Consider the following 7,657-nt stretch of genomic DNA (forward strand, 5'->3'; position numbering starts at 1 on the left):
ATACCCCAGCCAGCTACTCATCTCTCCGATCAATAGTCGGATATCGAGATCAGTTCTTGTTGGACGTTCAAGGGTCTCCGACGATTCCAGATCTAGTTGCGAGAACGTTGGCGCTTTGGCATCAAGTCATGAGGAAGCCTGTCAATCAAAGTGAGGCAATGACCCAAGTGTTTCGACAATTAATGATTTAAGAGTTAATTACTGGTTACTCCCTATACTTATAGGGTTTCGTCGTTTCAGTCCATGACCTTCGAATTTCACCTAAAAACTCCTCAAACTCTCAATTTCTTAACAATTAGTCCCTGCCGTCAAGCTCCGTTCAAATTAACCGTTAAATTGCTAACGTGACATCCATTTCACTTCAAAATGTCTATTTTACCCTCAATTGTTTTTTTTTTTTTTTTTTAACTCTCTCTCTCTCTCTTTCCTTTTGACCTCATCTTCTTCCTCCAGGCTGTCTTTCCTCCTCCATTTATCTCCATCTTCTTCTTCTAAAAGCAAACCCCAACCCAGCTCTCTCTTTCTCTCTCTATCTCTTCTTCTTTGGAGATGAATATGTCTAACAAACATTGCCGGATTTCACTATGTTTTTCTCGCCTTAATTTATTCAATTTCATGGCAACAACCACATCTACTACTACTTCTCTCAAAGCTCACCCCCATCAACAGCCAACCATCAAACCCAGACGCTGCAACAACAACAACAACCTGACTCGAAAGCTCGACCCGCCGACGATTGTCTCTCCCGAGAACTCCTGGTGCTATCCTGCCTCAAAACCAATCCCGACCCATTCCCGCCGCGGCGGACTACCCATTCCAGAAACAATCAGAGCTCTCGATCCGTTTCTGCTTGTCGACGACCCGAAGCCACGACCCGGACAAAGTTCCTCCGTCCGGCCACCTCTCCAAGCTGGACCACCGGCATTCTTCTCGTCTCGTCTTCGCCGACGTGCCTATGGTGATGGATCATCCATGCACAGTTCATGAAGGGAGATTCGAAGCTCAGAAGGTGTGAAGCTCTTTCGGCAATTTCTGATTTTCCGGCGACTCCAGCCACCATCTGGGTTGTCTGAGGTACGAAACGAAATCCTCTTGAAGATTTCTGCATCTGTGTATAATTAGTTTTCAATTTTGGTTGGGTTTGATAGACTGATGTTTTGGGTGTCTTCGGCCTCGTTGGCGTTACCGTGCACGGCGGCGAATTCTGGAACATCTGGGCTTTGTTTTTGATGATGGTTCTCGTCCTAGAACACTAATCGGTGCTTGGTCCAGTTAATCTCACGATTTGGGCAGTGGAAGAGTAGCCGAGTTTTTTATTTCTGGTTAGGATGCTTCTGCTCGGAGTTTGTTTCAAATCGTAGGTAAATTAAAGTACTGCTTGGCTTTCATTTAGTATTAAGGTCAGTTGGGTTATGTTTGGAAATTTTGAGGATCATGAGAGTGTTTGAAATTCTGGTTGTTCATGTTGATGCTTACTGTAATTTGTGTTATGAGATTGAGGAATTGGACTTGGTTTCAATCTTGGATAACTAGTTATAACATGCAGAATTGAGAAATTGAGTTGTTATGATTTTGAGAAGCATAGTTGATGTACTGTTGTACTGATTGGAATGGAACCAAGTACTTCAGAAGCACTTCAGATCCACCAAAACAGCGTCGCGCCGCCGCCGCAGAGGACTACCCACATGGGAGGTCGTTAACATTAGTTTAGGGAAGAGAGAGAGAGAGAGAACAGAGAGAGAGAGAGAGCGAAGAGAGAGCCTGGAAGAAGACGAGGTAAAAAAGGAAAAAGGTAATTGAGGGTAAAATAGACATTTTGGCGTGAAATTGATGCTAAGTAAGCAATTTAACGGTTAATTTGGACGGAGTTTGACGGCAGGGACGAAATGAGAGGAAATTGAGAGTTCAGGGACTTTTTAGGTGAAATTCGAAGGTCAGGGACTGAAACGACGAAACCCTATAAGTATAGGGAGTAACCAGTAATTAACTCATGATTTAATATCTATACTCTTATTAAAGGAAGAGGATTTATTAGCTAAAACTGAAAAATTGTACCAAAATAACCTTGAAATATTAATAAACATTTACACTCATAAAATATGTGGGGATAATATAGTCAAATTACAAGAGAAACAGAAAAAAAAGAAGAAAAAAAAAGGAAATAGATAAATACGTGAGAGAACTACCAACCTCATGGATAACTATCCACTGAATCCATTTTCTCTGCAGATAACTTTCTATCTTTTTTATTTTTTATTTTTTATTTTTTACAACAAAAGTTTTTCTTATACATGCAGAGCATGTGATCGCAGACTAGTATTGATTGTTTGCTCTGCGGTTCTTCGGCCTCGATCTGTAGGCCTATGTCTTAAGGGGGAAATTATTACATGGTCCTGAACCATAGTACACGTGGTGGTCCCGAGTGATATTATTGGGCCATGTGACTCGTAATTATTTCTGATTGGTCTCTTAAATTAATTTTTCTTTTCTTTTCAAGTGATATTATTAGTTGGGATCACCACATGGCAGTGCTACGTGGTACTCCAGGACCACAGAATAATTCCCCGTCTTAGGGTGCCAATCTAATGTAGGTAGTCAAGTCATCCGATTTTTAATTTAATTACCTTTTAGCTAATTCTAATTTTGCGACTTGTAAGTGCTCATTAACTACTTCTATGAAAAAAAAAAAACAAAAAAAGTGCTCATTAACTAACTGAATTACGAATTTTTAGAGTATCTTTAACCTTTTTTTTTTTTTGCCAATATGTCTATCCTTCATTAAAGCTACTTTAAACATTCAACAAGCTAAGATATCTTCTTAGCTTTTTGAAGTGAAAGAGCAATTGAAAATCAAACCTTGTGGAGTGTTACATTATTGATTCCTAAAAGACAACGGCTGCTCAAAGGTCAAAGCTAATGAAGAAATATATAGGGTAAGGGGCACCTAATGACTAAAGTGGCTAACCACTGGCACAGCTTAGCTAGATTCCTAATTTTAACGTACGTTTGCCAAAAGTTGGAGCCAGGTGGATTGATGCGAGAAGAGCTCCTAGTTTTTTAGGGAAGATAAGAAAATCGAGCTCGTGTTTCATGTGATGTTCATCTTCCCAATATATTCTTAATCCAACGGACTGAGAAATCCTCTTTGCCCTTGCCTTGCAACACGTACAGATTCCCCATGCTACGGCTATAGCTTTTCTTTTCCTTGTTTGTGTCTTTTTTTTTATTCCTCTTTCATATCAGTGTTTTATAACGTTTTAAAATATTGAAATTCCAACATTACGTGTAGCTAAATTACCTTGTTTGTGTCTTTTTTTTATTCCTCTTTCATATCAGAGTGTTTTATAATGTTTTAAAATATTGAAATTCCAACATTACGTGTAGCTAAATTATATTAACTAGAAGGTTCACCCGTGCGATGCTGCGGGTTTGTATTTTTTTTTTTTTTTTTTGCCTTATATTTTAACAAATGTTTGCCGAATATGTTGTCATTTTACATGTTATAAAATCTGGTATTTTAACCAAACTGGAATATATACATATTTCAAAAATGGAAGTATTGGAGCTGGCATTATATTACACTCCTCTTTCAAGTATGACATCATACATGTCACAGCCTTTTTGATACTCATTTACATTGAAGAGCTGCTACGTCAGTTTGGTGTAGGTAGAAGCAGTAGGCAAATATCCAGATTCTTTCATACTATAAAAACAGATCAACTCTAGAAACATCATTCTTTCTCAAGTAATAATCCAGTAAACATTCTTATCAACAAAATCTCTTTTCTTCGTAATATCCAAAATCTCCAAAGCATCTGCAAATCTATTAGCCCTGCACAGTCCTTTCACCAAAGTCTCAAAATACCCGGGAAGAAGCATAACCTCTTTATTCTTGAGCTTGCGAATATGTTCCAACGCTTCTCTGATTCTACCAAAGATTCAGAAATAATTCAGGACACAACCATAAACCAATGGAGCTAATTGCATTTCAAACTTCCCACTACTCCCTGATCCCTAACCAAACCAAAACAATCATGACTAAGCTCCGGAGCAGTACAAATTAATGCCATCTTTTCCCAAAAAAAAAAAAAAAGCTTTATTTGTTTGCTGCCAGAGGCAAAGAAGAAAAAGCATCTCAAGGTTTAAAGTTTTCCAACTTTAAGACATTAGGAAGCTAATTAACCCAATCTTAAAGTGAGCCAAGTACGGGATGGAGATTAGTGTATACTAAAACCATACAGCAATGACATGTATTTGGATCATACCCAAGAAGATTTCTTTGAAGACGAATGTACGACATAACCTTCTGCTCCCCTTCACCCGGAACATTTGCATCGTAAAGAATACCCTGTAAATATTAAAACATTTGGTGACAAACAGTAAACTTTTGAATTCCATAAACAAATTTAATTAGACCAATATATTGGTGAACGATGAGCTACCTCTGGTCCAAGGGAATCAATTATCTCATAACTTTCAAACACCTTACTGACTTTGAGCTTTTATAAGTAGCAATTAACTTACTTGTCTTCAAACACCTAATATCACCACTACCTTCTTTAGCTTTTCAGGACTCAAATCCACCAGTCCTTCCACTATGCTCAAATAGTTAAGATCAATAACAGGCAGCTGATCTTGAACATGTTCACTGTCTTGAATTGTATCTTCCCATTCTTCCACCTTACCACCTGCCGGTTGTTCATCATATTCAGTTTCAACCTGCCACAGAAGCATCATAATTTAAATATTTCAAATCCATGTCTAGGGTAAGCTGATAGTTAACATTATATTGTGTCATAGTCAATTTGTAGCCCATCTGAGACTCCAGACATCAAGGTGAGAAATATAAAACATGTTGATACACTGTATACTTGATCAAATTCCATAACATGCAAATCAAATCAAGAATTGAGTGACTCAACAGACACCCAACCTATGGTTTCAGGGTTTCCATTCGAAACCACGAACTTGAGCATTTAGTAAACAACAACAAAGGTAAATTCATGTTTGCTGAAAAGAAAAAGAAAAAAATCAATTTGAAGAGGTATTTGCATACAGCCTGGAATATCAAATATTATAACTGAAAAATAAAAAAGCATACATCAAATCAAAAACATTCTCAGCAAGGTCTTCATCACCAACAAAAGCAATCGCAGAGCCCAACCCCAAGTCAGTAAGATAAGAAGATTTACGCTGATTTAAATAAATTTTTTTGAAGAAATCAAGCAAATACCTCTCAAAATAAAGACCCCTCTGCTGTCAGCCCACATCCATTTTGATTTGTCATACCTGCAAAATCTGAAAGATGATCTTCAGAAATTTGGGGCTGTAATCAAAACACAGATCCCTCTCCCACTTCTCTCTGTGTATCTGTCTGCTCAGTCTTGAATATCACCCCTCTCTCTCTCTCTCTCTCTTTGTGCGACGCGAAGAAACACCCTGTGGACCCTGGCTCTCTCGATCCTTCGACACATCACCATGGCATAGACGTAATAAAACAAAAAAGAAGGGCAAACAATACGGACGTTACTGTTCACGGGGAGATAGCGCTTTTTTTTTTTTTTGGAAATTAATGAAACTTCATTAATAAATACCACTGAGAGTAAACTCAATGGAAGGAGCCCAAAACAGAGCCCAATTACAAATAAACCCAATAAGGAAAATTACAACTCAACAATAATCCACATGGACAGGCAACAGAGTGCAACCCTAAAAAATAAAATACATCAACTCCAAACACAAACACAGCCGGCGTCGCCCAAACGCTTCCGCACAGCAGCCGCTGCAGTCGCACCAGAAGCCAAGAGGATGCGAGAAGTGCTGAATCGAAGTGATGAGTACCGAATAGTCGTTGCCGGAACAAACCCAAAAAGCAAATCCAGTCAAAACCAGCATAAAGGGGGATGAGAGAAAGGAACCAATACCACACACTGACTCGTGCATCTCCACCAGAGAGACTCAAACCGGGAAGGGGAGAAAGCCACCGAGAAGGGACAAAAGCCAGTAACAAAGAAGAAAAACAGCGGATAATGGGGGGTGGAACACCCATGCGTGAGCACCCATAATCCAATTAGTAAGTGATTCTCACTTTAGAGCAGTAGCCACGAAATCCTTCATGGAGAAGGTCATTGGTAGAAGCAGGGGAGTTGATGTGAGGTGATGGGTGAGGGGAACCATGGAGTTTTTTGGATCTGAAAATTTTTTGGGTTGTTCGGCAAAGAAGGGATGAACAAAGTCCTCTAGAGTTGGACATAAGCCAGAAAACGGAGGAACAAAGTCCTCAAGAGCTCGACATAAGCCAGAAGATCACCACAAGATGGGTGTGGTTCACCACAGGGGTGAGGGAGAAGCAAAGGAAAAAGATGAAAGGAAGAGGAAGTGAGGAACTAAAGAGAGGGCCGCCCCCAACTGTCAAGCCAACATCAGGGCAAGAGAGAAGGGGGAGGGAGATGAGTTTTTCTCAGATCTGTTTTCTCTCTCTAAAACCTAGAGAGAGACGCTCTGTTTTTTGGGGAGATAGCGCTTTAGTATAGGTAATATAGAGATTTTTGATTCCGAAATTTCAACATTAATATTCTGTGAGTACTCTTACATGCTGCCTCTTGTGGAACAAGTTTTCAAATTCTGTGAGTGTAAAAACTATACATATTCTCGCCCACATGCATAATGTAATTAGTGGGTTGATGGGGGCAGATTAGGCGCGCAAACTGGGTTTGGATTTTGGGGCTGCACCAAGTGTATAACAAATCTTGAGGAAGATATGTCAAAGCTTTCATTCTGACTAACGCAGAAAATGCACATCCTAAAGTTCTAGATGTTGATTAAACATAGTGGAAATTACTCTATTTGTGTGGAATGTGGCCAAGGTTTATCAGAGTCTATTCAATATCCAAAATACTTCATTGTTCACATGAATCCCAAATTCCTAGTACTATCTAGTACGAAATTAGATTTGATTATAGTAAGTCAAAGATTGGAGAGAGATATGATTTGGCCTCAGAACTAAAATATGTGAAAGTGTTCTATAATCATAAGCTTCTAAACCTATGCACAAATTACTTGGTTTTTTTTTTTGATACTTGGTTTATATATGTGTGGTGTGATCAACTCGTAAAACACGCATTAAATATGTGTATTACATGTACGGATTCAGTTCCTCTCAAGTTAATTTTTTATAAAATTGTGTGATATTTAATAAATTTAAACGAACTTTATAACCTAAATCCTAAATGTATTCAATATATGCCACATCAACATCAAAGTTTTTTGTCTCTTATGTAACATCAATTTCACACTACTTGGTTTTCTTTTGATTTTTTTCCCCTTCTTCGTTCTATTTTTTCTGATTAAGAATCTTTCTTATTCACCATGAAGTCAAAATATTCAAAACTCGTTTGACGTAGAACGGATGGCCAAAGAGATTGAAGAACACTTGAGTGTAGAAAAGGCAAAGTTGGCACTTTGTAGATTTGGCGTTTGGTGTTCGATTGCTGATTATTTTACCTTTTCAAGAAGAGAATGGAGATAGGAGCAAAACTCGTAGCATGTATGGGCTTTTTCGGGCATCCGAAATCATTTAGGGCCACAAAATTGGATTTTTCTATTTCTGTCAAATTTTAAATTTTTAGTTATTTTTGGTTTTATTTTTATTTTCATT

General features: G+C 38.4%; 1 long non-coding RNA gene across 2 annotated transcripts; it reads right to left on the reverse strand.

The window, feature by feature from the left end:
- Positions 1 to 3,540: 3,540 nt before the first annotated feature.
- On the reverse strand, positions 3,541 to 5,456 carry LOC133734148 (uncharacterized). 2 transcript variants are annotated; one of them, XR_009858110.1, is made up of 4 exons: positions 5,234 to 5,456; positions 4,443 to 4,719; positions 4,266 to 4,348; positions 3,541 to 3,928 (listed from the first exon to the last, which is right to left on the reverse strand). It is a non-coding gene; the product is annotated as an uncharacterized LOC133734148 (long non-coding RNA). The 2 variants fall into 2 exon arrangements; XR_009858111.1 differs by having other exon boundaries at positions 3,541 to 4,014.
- Positions 5,457 to 7,657: the final 2,201 nt, after the last annotated feature.

Source organism: Rosa rugosa, chromosome 2 (genome assembly GCF_958449725.1).
Source record: "Rosa rugosa chromosome 2, drRosRugo1.1, whole genome shotgun sequence".
Classification (NCBI taxonomy): Eukaryota; Viridiplantae; Streptophyta; class Magnoliopsida; order Rosales; family Rosaceae; genus Rosa; species Rosa rugosa.